This window comes from Sus scrofa, chromosome 9 (assembly GCF_054392235.1).
Source record: "Sus scrofa isolate SSC_HxYL_T2T_F1_AM1 chromosome 9, Sscrofa_HxYL_maternal_Yorkshire_Landrace_v2.0, whole genome shotgun sequence".
NCBI classification, from domain to species: domain Eukaryota; kingdom Metazoa; phylum Chordata; class Mammalia; order Artiodactyla; family Suidae; genus Sus; species Sus scrofa.
Genome location: NC_139391.1, coordinates 58,848,849 through 58,864,920, shown reverse-complemented (window position 1 = coordinate 58,864,920; position 16,072 = coordinate 58,848,849). Strand labels below are relative to the sequence as shown.

General features: G+C 44.5%; 1 protein-coding gene across 5 annotated transcripts in view; it reads right to left on the bottom strand.

Annotated features, from left to right (window-relative positions):
- Positions 1 to 16,072, bottom strand: part of NTM (neurotrimin) — a 1,001,303-nt gene that overhangs the window by 378,077 nt on the left and 607,154 nt on the right. The window lies entirely within an intron of this gene.

Here is a 16,072-nt window from a genome sequence, read left to right as displayed (position 1 = left end):
CAGTATTATGAGCCACCTCAACTCACTGCCAATGTCTTTGCACATGCAGTTTCCCTCCTGGAAAGCCTTCCTCTCCCACCTTCACCTGGTTAAAACCAAATCGTCTTTCGGGATCGTTCTTAGATGTCACTTCCTCTGGGATGCCCTTCAGTCTGGCTTAGAAGCTCCTCCTAAATGATCCATAAATCACTGAATTCAGGACACTGTGCAATAATTCCACTAGCAGCAGCGAAAGATTGAGGAGACACACAGACTCAAAAACTGCCTGGCTCTGAATCCTGGCTGACCAAGCAGCTGATCAAGCACCTGATTGACCAAGGACCTGACAGAAGACCTAGCTGACTTCAATCAAGCTGAAGCTCCATGTTGCCCCCAAGGCTGCAGCCACCCAGCCTCAGCACCATCCAAACAAGACTGAAAATGGGTGTGGCCATTCTACTCAGTGCAGGGGACTCAAGGTCATCCAGATGACCCTGGCTAATGCTCCCCTTAACGATTCTTGTTACCTGTTCACTGAGTCTTGGACTGTCCCGAACATTCTAGTTGTTTGATCTGCCACTTAGGAAACTACAGACTGGAAGATGAGACACTCCTTTTGGGGCCATGTACGGTGAAAATAAATCATAGAGCCGCTCATGGAACCACCTGGGTGATTCCTACAGATACCCCAGCAAAGACTATTCCCTCATGAGACCTTGAAATCAAGTCACACCATTTTGAGGGAGAGACACCACTGACACTTAAATACATCATTATACCAGATGCAGCCACACACCCACCATCCTGGGGGCCATGCTTTCACGCCAGGGGCTACCACTCACGACCCTGCCAAGTTGCCTTGTTTATTTTAATGTAGAGGAAGCCACACTGCACGAGGCACCACCCTGCTCACTCCTGGGAGATTGACAACGTCTGACCTTTGACGCCCCACTTTCGGGCTAAAGACACTGCCTTGCTGTGGTGGACACTTCTTTACTGTGCAGTGCTGCTATTCCAGGATAATCTGCTCATCTGTCCACGACCTCGGTGGCCCTGGAAACTAATCTGGGTCATGGGTTGAGCTTTCTAGAGCATCTGCAGTCTTGCCATGCGGTGCTTTTTATCACTAAAGAAACTCAAGGGAGGGCTGGTAGTCAATGTATTTGACAGCCTTTACCTTGTTTTTTTGGGGTTTTTTTTTTTTTTTTTGGTCTTTTTGTCTTTTTAGGGCCACACCTGCGGCATATGGAGATTCCCAGTCTAAGGGTCCAATCGGAGCTACAGCTGCTGGCCTATGCCACAGCCACAGCAATGCCAGATCTGAGCCATGTCTGCGACCTACACCACAGCTTGTGGCAACGCCGGATCCTTAACCCACTGAGCGCAGCCAGGGATCGAACCCACAACCTCATGGTTCCTAGTTGGATTCGTTTCTGCTGCACCACGAAGGGAACTCCAGCGTTATGTTTTACTTTCCTTCTCAGCCATGGGCCCCTGATATCACTGAGTGTTGAAACAGACTCTGAGAAATTCAATCAGAGAGATTTCTGGAGTCCTAACTGTGGCTCAGTGGTAACAAACCTGGCTAGCATCCATGAGGATGCGGCCTCATTCAGTGGTTTAATGATCCAGCATTGCCCTGAGCTGTGATACAGGCTGCAGACAAGGCTCAGATCTGGCATTACTGTGGCTATAGTGTAGGCTGGCAGCAGCAGCTCTGATTTGACCCTTAACGTGGGAACTTCCATATGCCGTAGGTACAGCACCCCTCTAAAAAAAGAAAGATTTCTGATTCTATTCCCCTTGTCTCCTCCCAGTCCACACACCATAACATGTCACTTTGGTTCCTGAATATGGTGCTGTTCTGGGAAAGAGATCATCTCTCTTTAGGCACCTACCGGTAACAATGGGATGAAATAAATAAGGGGGTATTAAAGCCTTGCCTAAGAATTCAAGAGGTTGCCCTGACCATTCCTGGCCATGATGTTCTTTCCTTCCTATAGCAGCAACCCCAGGCAAGCCTGGTTGATCTACCCTCTGGGTGGCAGGCTGGCCAGAAGGGAATCTAGAGGATTCATATTTAGTTCTGATCAACCTCCTGGTCCTCTGGTTGAACTGACACAATCACAATCCTAGACCAAAAGGATAATGGCCACATGGCTCCACACATTCTTGTCTAAATTTCCCTACAGAGGCTCACACAGGCTAAAGTGGGGACAGAATGCATCTCGGTAACTTTTATAAGAATATCCTTGACCATGACTTATGTGTGACTCTTCTGGATGAAAGACCTAGTACAGATAAGTGATAGGGAAAGGTGAAGTGATAGTTACTGGATACACATACCCACATTGTAGAGGTAGAGAGCAGAAACCCAGGAAAGGATGCGCCAGGCCCTGGGAAGAAGGGATATGAATCAAACCACGAAGCTGCTCACGGAGCCTTGTTCACAGGGAAAATGGTACAGCTCTGCTAACCCTAACCCTAACCCTAAACTGCTGCAAATACCTTAATTCAACTGGCTGCCTGGTCTGCCATCATCCCTGAGGGCTTGGACCCCTTAACCCATTCAGAAAAGTTTATCAAAGTTGGGAGAGGTGGCCCTGCTCCTGCAAGGCCCTCAGGACATGCAGGTCCTCACCAGCTTGCCCCCAACCCCACCTCTTTCCCATAGTCACACAAACTCTATACAACACCCACCTGTGCCATACACAATGCCCTCCTGGGTCTTTTTCCTTTTTTTTTAAGAGTATGTTGATTTACAGTGTTTTGTTAATTTCTGCTGTGCAGCAGAGTGATCCAGTCATACACATACATACATCCTTTTACTCATATTATCTTCCGTATCTCTTATTCCAAGAGACTGACTATAGTTCTCTGTGCTGTACAATAGGACCTCATTGCCCATCCATTCTAAATGGAATAGTTTGCATCTACCAACCCCAAACTCCCCATCCATCCCATTTCTTCCCCCCTCCGCCTTGGCAACCACAAGTTTGTTCTCCACGTCTGTGAGTCCTTTCTGTTTTGTAGATCGGATCGTTTGTGTCATAGTTTAGATTCCACATGTAAATGGCACCATATGGTATTTGTCTTTCTCTTTCTGATTTACTTCTCTTAGCATAAGACTCTCTAGTTGCATCCACGTTGTTGCAAATGACATTATTTTGTTCTCTTTTAGGGTACACAAATACATAGTATTCCACTGTATATATGTACCACATCTTTTTAATCCATTCATCTGTGGATGGACATGTAGGTTGTTTTCATGTCTTGGCTATTGTGAATAGTGCTGCAATGAACATAGGGATGCATGTATCTTTTTGAATGAAAGTTTTGTCCAGATACATGCCCAGGAGTGGGATTGCTGGATCATGTAGTAGTTTTATATTTAGTTTCCTGAGGAACCTTCATACTGTCTTCCATAGCGGTTGCACCAATTTACATTCCCACCAACAGTGAAGGAGGGTTCCCTTTTCTCCACACCCTTTACAGCATCTGTTATTTATAGACTTATTAATGACAGCTATCCTGACTGCTGTGAAGTGGTATCTCACTGCAGTTTTGATTTGCATGTCTCTAATAATTAGTGATGTTGAGTGTTTTATCATGTACCTACTGGCCATCTATACGTCTTCTTTGGAGAAATATCTGTTTAGGTCTTATGCCCATTTTTTGACTGGGTTGTTTTGTTGTTGTTGAGTTATATAAGTTGTTTGTATATTTTCAAGCTTAGGAGAGCTGCCTCCTGGGTTTTGAGAAATAGAGGGAGTTGATGGGAAACTGAAGGCCATCCTGCTCATGGTGCCACAAGTAATGAAGTCTCTAGTCTCTGATCCAGAGGTCTCGTGTCTCCTGGAGACTAAGGCAGTGACCTCGTTAGCTTGGGGAAAATATCCGACTCTCCATGGACATGCCGTTATAGGTAAGGGCTCCTGTTTCTCTGCCTAAAAATGTGTTTCCTGCTACGCTGACCATAAACCTAAGAGAATGCCCACAGTTAAGTAGTAAGTACTCTCCATGGTAGGACAGAAGCAGGCAAGTGACGGGACTGCTCTGTCCCTGTGCACTCAGAGGCGATGAGCTGCTCTACTTCTCATCACAGAAAACATCTGCACTCATCAACCTGGAACTTATCACCTTCAAAGCTCTTTTGTACCCGTTACAGAAAACAAATCGGAATGGAAGGAGAGATGGGTGAATGTTTGTGTGTGTGTGTGTGTGTGTCAGATCAAAGCCATTGATTTCAGGTTGACATCACAGGAGTTGTGGATACAAACACATTTTTGTGTTTTCTAATGTGATTTTCTCATTGCTGAATAGAGTTATATGGGGCAGTTCTTCCAGACAGTGCTAATACGTGAACTCAAGTTCAACACCTGCAGCTTGGGCTTACCTGTGGGTATTCTTTGTGGCCAGGATGTCTCATCACTACCCCCTGCACGGTGACTCTTTTACCACCCAGCAGGGTCTGGAACTTCCTATCAAAGCACTGTGGGCGAGCCCAAGCCCTTTCCCTGCCCAATACTCCTTTCCCTGTGGCATTGAGGCACCCGGGATACTTTCCAAGGGCTTTTTATGTTCTGTGTCTCTAAAGACTGCTAAATTGGGTCGGATGTGTGGGATTAAGCTCCCTCTCATAAAATTTGCTTGAGAAAATCTCAGATCCATTAATGCTTCATAAAAATTTTACAAGGTTTCTGCTAAAGGAAGGAAAACAAACAGAGGTGGTGTCCGCATCTAGGCGCTCTTTAAATCAAACATTCTCTCTAATGCATTTTTTTTATGGTACCAATCAGAAAAGCAATCAACCATGAAGCCTGAAGCTTCTTCTGCTTCCATTCCTAGAGCAAAATTTCCAAGATCTTTAAACATTTTACATGAAGCCACAGGAGAGAGAGAGAGAGAGAGAGAGAGAGAGAGAGTGTGTGTGTGTGTGTTTATCAACCTATCTGTGTGTTCATCCATCATCCGTCTCTACATCATCCTTCAGGAGAATTCCCTGTTCTCTGGCTCTAAAAATGTCTATTAAAACTTCACACCCTCCAATATAAGATTAGGAAAACAGGATAAGATGATAAAATAATCTCCCATATTTCAAAATGTTTCAGGGTGACAGGAAGATATATAGAAACAATTGATGTTTAAGACTAGTGGGGTGACAATTAAAATACTCTTACCCTTATTTCTACTTGTGTTGTTCCAACAATAAATAAAAATGAATCAATCAAGAGTAAAAATGAACAAATCAAGAGTAAAAATGAAATAAATCAAACCCCAGGTTTTGAGGAGGCATAACCCCTGTGATGACGCAAATAGATACTTCAGAATGACTTTAGCAGGAGTTTCCATTGTGGTGCAGGGGAAACGAATCCCACTAGGAACCACGAGGTTTCAGGTTCGATCCCTGGCTGCGCTCAGTGGGTTAAGGATCTGGCGTTGCCATGAGCTGTGGTGTAGGTCGAAGACACGGCTTGGATCTGGCATTGCTGTGGCTGTGGCCTAGGCTGGCAGCTGTAGCTCCGATTCGACCCCTAGCCTGGGAACCTTCATATGCTGTGGCAGGTGTGGCCCTAAAAAGCAAAAATAGAAACGAAAACAAAAACAAAAAACAAAAGGATGGCTTTTAGAACGTAAGCAGAAAGGGAAACTGAGCCCAGCCAGCAGATCCTGGCCCTCTGGAATCCAGAGCAGAGATGCTTGGAGCAGGGCTGTGGCTGAATTTCCAGTTTGACAAGAAGACGCTTATAAAATAAGGCGAGATTGGAACCGGTTTCCTAGGATGAACTTAGAAACTCTAACTGTCCCTCCCCTATTTTTTCAAGTCGTGTTGTTTTCTTTCAAAACGAGGGCCTCTGGAAACCTGCCTTTTCATAAAAGACAGGCGACTGGAATACAGAGGCAATAATAACAGTACCAAACAATGGTTAGACTGTTTTCTTTTATTTTTCATATATATTATAATCATCTGATCCTCAAAACACCCCTATGAGGTGAGGCAACTGCTACACTGTGAAAAGAAAACAAGATTTGTGCTAAAATAAAAAACCGGAATTTGTTTAAATCCCAGCATGGCTACCCCATTGCTTATGGAACCCTTGACCTCTCAAACCTCAGTTGCCAAGTATGTAAATTAGGGATGCTATTCCCTGTCCAACAGAAGAAAGATTAACAGGATTAAAGGAGATAAAGTACAAGACATAAAGCAGACAGCACAAAATAGATGCTTGAGGAATAAAAATGTGTACGCTGACCCATCCCTTTGAAGAGTTAAGGAATGTGATTAATAATACAGAGCTAGTTAGCATCAGGCGCTGGGATTCAGCATCTCCTCCAATTCTGAACCCCACAGGCATCGCTTCCTTCCACACAAGCGTGGGCTGACCTGGGAGAGAAGGGAGAGGGTGGGTACCCCCTGCCAGGATTCCTTCAGTTAGTGGAAAGATACCTCACTAGGGGAGAAATGCAAATTTAATTTTTTTTTTCTTTTTAGGGCCACACCCACGACATATGGTGGTTTCCAGGCTAGGGGTCAAATCGGAGCTGCAGCTGCCAACCTATGCCAAAGCCACAGCAACGCCAGATCCAAGCCATGTCTGCAACCTACACCACAGCTCATGGGCAACATCAGATCCCAGACCCACTGAGCAAGACCAGGGATCAAACCCACATCCTCATGGATACCAGCTGGGTTCGTTTCCACTGCACCACAATGGGAACTCTGGAGAAATGCCAGTTTTTACAGAATGAGAAGGAAGCTGGTTAAACATGAAGAGAAAGCATTGTCCCTGAGCTGGAGGGAAGGGCGTCCGTGGCACCTCCTCTGCACTGTGGCCCAAGCTGGTAGAGACAGACACTGAGAGGCTAGGAGGCTTCTCAAGGCTTCCTCCTTCCTCAGAGCCTCCCCTCTTCGCAAAACTGAAAAATCTGGCCCGAGACCCACCATCATGACAAAGTATCTTAAAACAAGTGCGAAAGCCTACTAAAATCACCCCTGTTGAAAAGAATTCAATTCCAACAGGAGCCTGCCATCTTTTTCCAAATCCACCCACTCCCAAATGCCTTTTGCGTGCAGATGGCTGTAACCCTGACTTTAATAATTGGCCCTTTCAGAAGCTACAGGTCACCATTCTGCCTTAGGTATGGGGGCACCCATCTTCTTCCTGCCACCATACATGGAAGTTAAAAGAAGCAAAACCAAAACAAAACCATCCAGGGCAGAGGTGAAGTCAGCGAGTGGGGATCCCCACTCTCTTTGCCTGCCTCTGGCCAGGTCTCCGTAGGGCCGGCTAATGTAGGTCGGCGGCATTTGCAGAGAGGTCTGTTCTGAAGAAAATCAATGGCAGACTCCCGGACTCCAGGTAGGAGACACTGGCTTCCCTGTCTTGGCCCTGGGAGGCCTGGAGCATGTTCAGAAAGGAGGTGCCTGCACTCAGCCCCCGCCCCGCACAGGTCTGGTAAATAACTCAACAAAGACAAGGACAGAGCTATCTTAGGAACAGGCTGCCCCAGGATCCTCAGACGTCGCAGAGTGCCTCTCTGGTCATTTTCCACTCTTATTTTTAAAAGCTAAAGTGTGGACTTTAGGATAGGGATGTTTTGGTGCCCGTGAGTTAGGGTAGGATGTATCGCTACCCTGTGGGGACACTAGCACAAAATCACCCTGTCCTGACGTGCCTGTGGAGCACTGCAAGCACGGCCCGCCTGGAGGGTGGGAGGATGTGCTTTTCTTGCTAAGATGAGAGGATAGGATTCTCATCAAAAGGAGTGGGTTTCCCAAGACAATTTGTTCTTTAATCGCTTAGGTATCTTTCGAGGTGTTGGCGTTCTTAGAACTATTATCATCACCTTCAACTTGAAATTTACCTCTTGATTTTTTTTCTCATATTCCATTTAAATTTTGTCTTGAAAATATTCAGTGAGGTATATTCGCTACCTGCCCTCTCTCCAAGGAAACGGAAAGCCTAACAGTTGCCACTGTCAGGAGCTCAGCCCAGATCCACGTGTGCAGGTAACTGGGAAAAAAGATCAGAGTACCATGTCTGGGAAAGTGCCAACTCATTACTATGCAAAGAAATGCAATGTAAAACAATGACATGGTATGGCTACCTATCAACCTAGCACACCTAAGCAAAATTACAGCAGTTGGCAAGCATATGCGGGTGGGAACCAGTAAAGGAGTCACAGTGCACTGCAGCACCTATCCTGGGACAGCCCACAGCAGATACCAGCAGGCACTGGCTGTCTGCACACTATGCTATAATGCCACCTGGAAGAGTACTTCCTTTTTTTTTTTTTTTTTTTTGCTTTTTAGGGCTGCACCCAAAGCATATGGAGGCTCCCAGGCTAGGGGTCAACTCTGAGCTACAGCTGCTGGCCTATGCCATAGCCACAGCCACACAGGATCCAAGCGGTATCTGTGATCTACACCACAGCTCACAGCAAAGCCAGATCCCTGACCCATTGAGCCAGGCCAGGGATCAAACCCGCATCCTCATGGGTTCTAGTCAGATTCGTTTCCTCTGTGCCGCAACGGGAATTCCGGAAGAATATTTCTTTTTTTTCTTTTTTTTTTTTTTTGTCTCTTTGCCATTTTCTTGGGCCGCTCCCGTGGCATATGGAGGTTCCCAGGCTAGGGGACTAATCTGAGCTGTAGCCACCCGCCTATGCCAGAGCCACAGCAACGCCAGATCCAAGCTGCGTCTGCGACCTACACCACAGCTCACGGTAATGCCAGATCCTTAACCCACTGAGCAAGGCCAGGGATCAAACCTGCAACCTCATGCTTCCTAGTCGGATTCGTTAACCGCTGAGCCACGACGGGAACTCCCAGAAGAATATTTCTTAAGGAAAGCATTCATTACATTTGTGAATAGACTTAAAAGGAAAGATGGTAATTTAAATGATGTTTACAATAGCCAAACAACTGGAAACAGCCTAACTGTTAAACCATAGAGGATTATAAGTTAAATGAATGATGACCATTCCGCAAAACAGAATATTTTATACCCGTGAAGTATAATTTATAAAATATCGAACATGGAAATATATTATATATTGTGATTATATATTATGTATATATGTATATGTGCATATAATTATGTATTATGACTACAAATACATATTATACATGATGCCTATAAGTATGTATATTATATATTATATAGTTGTAATGTAATATATGTCATATATGTTATATATATTACAGATGTTATATATCTTATATAAGCTATATATTATTCACTATGTGTGTGATACTATATATATTCATATATGTTATATAATATATACACATTATATACGTGTAACCAAAATTGTTTAATATAGAGTTTAATTTTTTAAAACGAAAATGATAATTAGATACATAACTGCCTAGAATAAAGACTGAAAACTTATATGACTATTTCACGGTAATGAACTATTGATGGGGAATTACACTGTTTTAATTGTGTATTTATTTTCTCATCAGTGTTTCCTACAACTTTCCACAGCAAACATGTGATGATTTTGTTTTTTAAAAAAAAAAAAAATAGTTGTTTTTTTTTTCTCTAAAAGCTGATTGAGCACACTTTGTGCCAGGCACCATGGGGAGAGATTGTGTCAGTCAGGCACTCAAGCTCCTGGAGGTGCTGATGGAAAGGGAGGAATCCACAGAGTCCTGCTATAGCGATGGGAGCCCTGAGCAAGCCACTGGTTGGCTGAAGGAGGACCTGGTGAAGTACATGAAAAAGGTGGGATCATGACCCTCCACAGCAGGGGCTTCGACCCACATTCATGGCAGTCTGGGTGCTATGGGGTCTTAACAGGGATCAGAGGACAGCAGGATGGTTCCACACTTCCTGCACCCCCATAAGTCTACAGGGGTTCCTGCCTAGTCTGGGAGAGAAGCCCCTGTGCCATCTGCAATGCCTGTGTTGTCCTCGTTCCACAGTCCCTGACTTTCAATTCCCCGCTGCCTTCAGGGCCAGGGGCATCCTTCAGGTGGCCGCCTTAGGGAAAGGAGCTCCTATCTTCCATCCTAGCTGTCAATGTCTCACCCTGGAGGATAGCGCCAGAAGATGGTCCTGCATCCCTCGGATCTGACTTAATTAAAAACCATTAAATAAAAGGAACTCACCTTTCTGACCCGACAGGTAGATTGATTCATCAGAGACAGTGGCTGCTCAGAAGAGCAAGAAACAAGATGTCCTTGTCCCCATCTAGGCAGTGCCTTGGTGAACCAGACTCGCTTCTCAGGGTTTGCTTCTCTTGAGGACACACCATTTATCCCCCCTCCTCTTTTTCTCACCTTCCATCCCTTTATCTTTTCTTCACTTGGTTTATTAAGTTCTTTTTAGCCTACCATTTTTCCTTCCTACTCTCTTTTCCTCCTCCTTTTTCATTAAATCCTGAATTGCTACAGAATCCACCCATTTTACACAAGTCCAGATGCCTGTGGGCATTTTGTATTTTGTCCAGCATTGAGGCTCAACCAGATTTAGTCCTGCCCAGGCCACTAATACCACAGAAAACAGACCACTCAAAGCTACCAAGTCAATGAAATTACTTCCCTAGAGAAGGCTCCTCCTTTGGGTCAGGTTGTAAGAACTGTCCACTTACCCCCAAAGAATTTAGCATAATTTAAATACTACATTTCTCTGTATTTCATGCCTCCTGGGTAGATGAGGTCATCTGCAAAGGCTGCTTCTCTGTAGTAACTGTACACACACACACACACACACACACACACACTCACACTCATTCCACACAAATGTGGCTTCTGCCATTCTAAACATTCTAAATCCCTTGGCTATCACACCCACCCCACCCTCATAACCAGGAAAATTGATCTCAATTTTTAGTTCTAAGACATGTTATGAAAATATCTCATAAAAATATCGGGGGAAAAAGGACATATTATGCCTCTATTTGGGGATAACTTAGCACCTCATTTGCTGCCTTTATTGCTACATCAAAGAAATGTTGCCACGACAACAGACCATCCAGTCTTTCTGATGCCAGAAACCAGCCAGAATCTGACTTCTCCACCCCAGGTTCTTTCTTGCCAGCAGCTGACCGAACCTGAGCTTGATGGTTTCTGTTCAGATGTCATGATGACAGACTACCTCCTGATTTTGCAAAATTGATAAAACTGACCCCAAACAAGTTGATGTGTGTCACGAGGGTCAGGAACCTTAAAATGGCACTCCATCTCACTTAGCAGAAACACAGCACCAAAATGACTCTACTTACTACGTCTTTCTCTCCTGTACTCTGGGGGATTTGCAATGAAGGTAGAAAGAGAAAATAGCTATGGAGGACTGAGGGGTGATCATAGCGACCACACCTGTAAACCACGTGGGGCTGTTTATGGAGTGTAACCTGCAATATGGATCTTTGTAGGAGAGCAATGGATGTCCTCTTTGAATGAAAACTGAGCTCACCACGCTTGTGTTCTGCCAAAACTTAAGCTGAAAAACACAGCCCTACTTTCTTGAAGACAATGAATCTAACCCCTTGACAACAGATAACGAGTAAGGACCAGTGAAAGACTTGTTTTACAAATACAGAGACCTGTGTGCCTACATGCAGAAAGGATTGAGGTTCAGTGAGGGGAAGGGGCTGAAAGTGGGGGGTGAATTTAAAATGCCTGTGAGTTTGCATGCATTGATGTAAAAAATACTACGTACATGTATGTACACAGATACATCACATACCAGGTTAAACTTGTAGGAAGTAGATAAATGAATAATACCAAGTCCCTGCCCTCCAGGAACCTACATTTTTTTTTATTTATTTATTTTTTTGTCTTTTTAAGGCCGCAACCACGGCACATGAAGGTTCCCAGGCTAGGGGCCCAATCTGAGCTGCAGCCACCAGCCTACACCATAGCCACAGCAACGCCAGATCTGAGCCATGTCTGTGACCTACACCACAGCTCACAACAGTGCCACCTCCTTAACCCACTGAGTGAGGCCAGGGATCAAACCTGCGTCCTCATAGATAGGAGTCAGATTCGTGTCCACTGAGCCACAATGGGAACTCCTGGGAACCCAGTTTCTAATGGGAAGGCATACATATAGATACTCGTAATACAAGTGTGAGAGGAGAAAGAGCATTCATTGGAAATTACACTGAGAGTCCATGTGTAGTGCCCAGAGGAGGAGGTGCTGGGTCACTCGAGGTAGGGAGTGAGGTTGAGAATCTGACACACTTGCTTGGGAACAGGAACCCGAGGGCTGGTCCCTGAAGGATGTGCAGGACTTGGAGGTTAGCTGGGAGCCGTTCCTGGAGGAGGGATCTATAAGCAAGGACATAAATGCATGAGAACAGAGGTGCTGGAGGAGAATCTAGCATCAGACTCCTTAGACGTAAGATGGTGATGTTCCTTCCTTGTGAACTCTGGGAGATCCTATACTATGCACTAGAACAAAGGGCAATTTCTGGCCAATCAATTCAAACACACTGCTATGCCTCAGGGTTGGAGTCCTCATCTCCAGGGTAGGGGGTGTGTAGAGGGGACGTGCTAGGAGGAAGCTGGAGGGTGACAATCAGGACCTCCAGAGCCCAGACAAGCATCCCCAGGCCTCTCTTTGTCTCTGCATGGAAACTTGGTCCTTGTTCACTGGACCAGGTTAACCGGGTGGAGAGGGAACATCTGCTTCAGGGGAGGCCATCAAGTGAAAGGCAGTAACAGTGTCTCCAAACCAGCTTTTCATAGCCTCTTCCTTATCATTTAATTTGGCTGCAGTGTACGGAATTAGGCTAATGGCTGTTAAGTGACTAAGGCACAAACATGGTCCATCTGCCGAGAAGGCTCCAGGCCATTGTCTATTTCAAAGGCTAAGGAAAAAAGATGAGTGAGACGTCCTGTTACACTAAGAGCCTCATCAAATGCCTTTTTATTCACCCTCTGATCTTATTTCTTTCGATGCTAGTGATTTTCCTGGTACCATATTAAGAGCTCAAAATTAGGGCCTAGCTGCTAGGCCATTACCACGGTGGAAAATAGGCTATCCTTACCTAATCTACAGGATATTGTGATAGAAAAAGGCCGGGGCAGCAGCAAAATGATTCAGTCCATTAAAAAAAATACAGAACTACTGCGGTGTTCAGAGTGCCCTGGGGGACACAAGACAGATTCCTGACTTCAAGGCGTTTCTCATCTTAGACGGAGAAGAGGAACAGAGCATCTGTAGGAAGAGTTCTAATGCAAGACCAGCATCGCCATAACTTCCAAAAAGATGGAGAGGAAGTGGAGAGGCTGCATCCTGGAGGATCAGAGGAGGGCTGGCAGAAAGAAATTTTCTGAGTTGGGCTTTGAAGAGAAATAATAGCTCACATTTATGAATACCGCCTCTATGCCAAACCATCCATACACAACATTCTATTTAATCCTCCAATATCCTGATGCCATGATCCCCACTCCCTCCCCCTGCCCCCATTTGACAGATTATGAAACTAAACATAAGCTCAGGGAAGAGTTATCCATTGGTCAAGCAGACTCAGGACTTGACCGGATTCCAAGTTCTTTTTAAGCTGTGGGAGGACCTAAACATGCAAAGTAAGGAGTGAGCTTAAAGGGGAATGTTACCATAATACCTTGCCCAGGGTAGCAGCTATGGCCTTAAGGTCAAAAACATAACTGCGTGTATCATCTTACCACTTACCAATAATAAGATAGTAATAATCACGATAATGAAAATAATAGAAATCCTATTAGTAGGAGCTGACATGTATCCGATGCTTGCTTCACACCAGATTCTGTGTCAAGGGCTTTCAATGCACCCTCTTATTTCAACCTCACTATTAACCTAAGGAGGAAAAATCGAGGCTTGAAAAAATAAATTAAGCCCATCACAAAGCCGGTAGGTGGTCCAAACATTGCTCACATTCAGACTGACGGATGCTGAACTCCATGTGACTAACTGGGGCCTCAGCTCCCCCACACGTGGGTAATCAGACAGATCCGCGTGAGGGGACCCAGGCCAGGGTGCTGAGAACTCAAACAAGACCAGCAGACCAGAGTCAAGGGCAGCCTCAGGGCCCTTGCTTCTCGACACTGCTACATTATGTATGTGCTTGGTACAGGCTTCGTGCATCCTTGTAGCACCTCCACTCCTCTCTCCCTCCCTCCCTCTGTCCTGTCTTCCCCATCAACCACTTTCCAAGAGCTTCTATTCATCAGGGTCTCTGCCAGGTGCAGTGATTCAGTGAAGATGGACAGACACAGGACGTGGCAGGCTGACAGAAATGAGACCCTCCTGACCATGAAAGTAGAGATCAGATCCCCAGACAAAGACAGTTCCTCCAATGGACCTCAAAGTCCTCCCATCTTTAATGAGGAGAAGATGGACAAGAAATTCAGGAATGAGGGCCCTGGCTCATCAATGGCAGGAGGGGGCGGAAATCCCAGGAGAGTATCATAGGCAAAAGCCATCCCATCATATTCCAAAGGAGGAATTCGCTTTCAGGCCAGTTGCACATGGAGCTTGAAGCCAGAAGAAAAGCCACCAAAAAGGGCTTTCCCTACAAAAAAGTCAAAGAAAGCCCTTTGCCTCCCCCAGAGAACACCCACCATCATAGAAGGAGGGGAGCAAGGTTCCAAGGAGACAGAATGGCCAAGGGGTTCATCAGGACCACACAGAGGCCCCAGCATGATGGCACCTCCACTCTGTCCCTTGCCTTGTCCCCCAGGCGACACTAGGGAAAATCTTAGAGGACACTTAACATGCAGAACAGTCCCCAACAAGTCATGAAACTGTTTATAAACCTACATACTTAATGACAGCATAAAACTGGCCCAGCAATAATCTGGCAAATCAATGAAAGAGAGTCCAGAATTTGTTCTGGGTCCATACAGCCATTTTTATACTTTAAGATGGCATTTCCAATCACAAGGAGGAGGTAGGTGACTTAAATAATGATGTCGGGACTATTAGCCTATTTATACAAAAGAAAAGCTTGATCTCCCTCTTGACATAAAATTCATTTTAGGTGGATCAACAGTTTAATATAAGAATTAAATTTTAAAAACCATTTGGAAAATAAGTCATATTGTTCAATATCTTGAGTTGGGATTAGGGGAGATCTTTCTAACCATGAACTCAGAAGTCATAAAGGCAAAGTTTTCTGACTACATAAAAAGGAAGTAGTTTATGTAGAAAAATACATTTAATAAATAAAACTGCAGACAACAAAATGGAAAGTAACTTATGACATTTTTGATAAGAGTCAAATCACCTTCATATATTAGGTACTCCGGAAAGTCAATCAGAAAAAGATGACAAAAAAAACAACAACAGAAAAATAGGTAAACAATGTAAACAAGCAAAGACAATGAAATAAAAAATCCCCAGTAAATATATGAAAACCTGCTTAACTTTACAGTTAAAGAGATATAAATTAGCCTTTTCTCACCTACCAGTCTGGTAAATGTCAAAAGTTTTAAAAACACCCATTTTTGGCCAGGTTCCCTGTAAACTTCCATACATAGTCAGTGAGATCACACATTACAATCTCTCATTTTGCAATTTTACAGTATTTGTGGAGCTTTTCATTTGTACACCATTGTTCTTAGCAATTCTCTGTCTAGAAGTTTGCCTTACACAGACACATGTATATACTGACATTCGTGGTGGCCTCGTTCGGCAGAGCAGAAGGAGGAGAAATAACTTGCCTATGAATTTACAAGGAACTAGCGAAATACAGGATGGCGTCTTAAAAATATAATACTTTTCATCTAGGTAAAAAAAGCGAGATTAATTTATTCATCCTGACAAGGAAGCAGATAGCCAGTACACTGTCTGTAAATAAAAGAAACCACAGATCAATAGGTGTAACATATTTCATTTGTGGATGATTCATACTGTATTCACTGAATTGGGTAGAAATTTTTGTGAACATACACCCAAACTTACAGACTTCTCCAGTGGAGAAGAATAAAGACCTCTCCAAGCAAACTTTCCCTTTCTAATTCTTAAAATACTGAACTGTTGAGGGTTTTTTGTTTGTTTGCTTTTTAGGGCTGCACCGCACCAGGCTAGGGGTTGAGTTGGAGTTGCAGCTGCCAGCTTACACCACAGCCACAGCAACACCAGATCGGAGCCGAGTC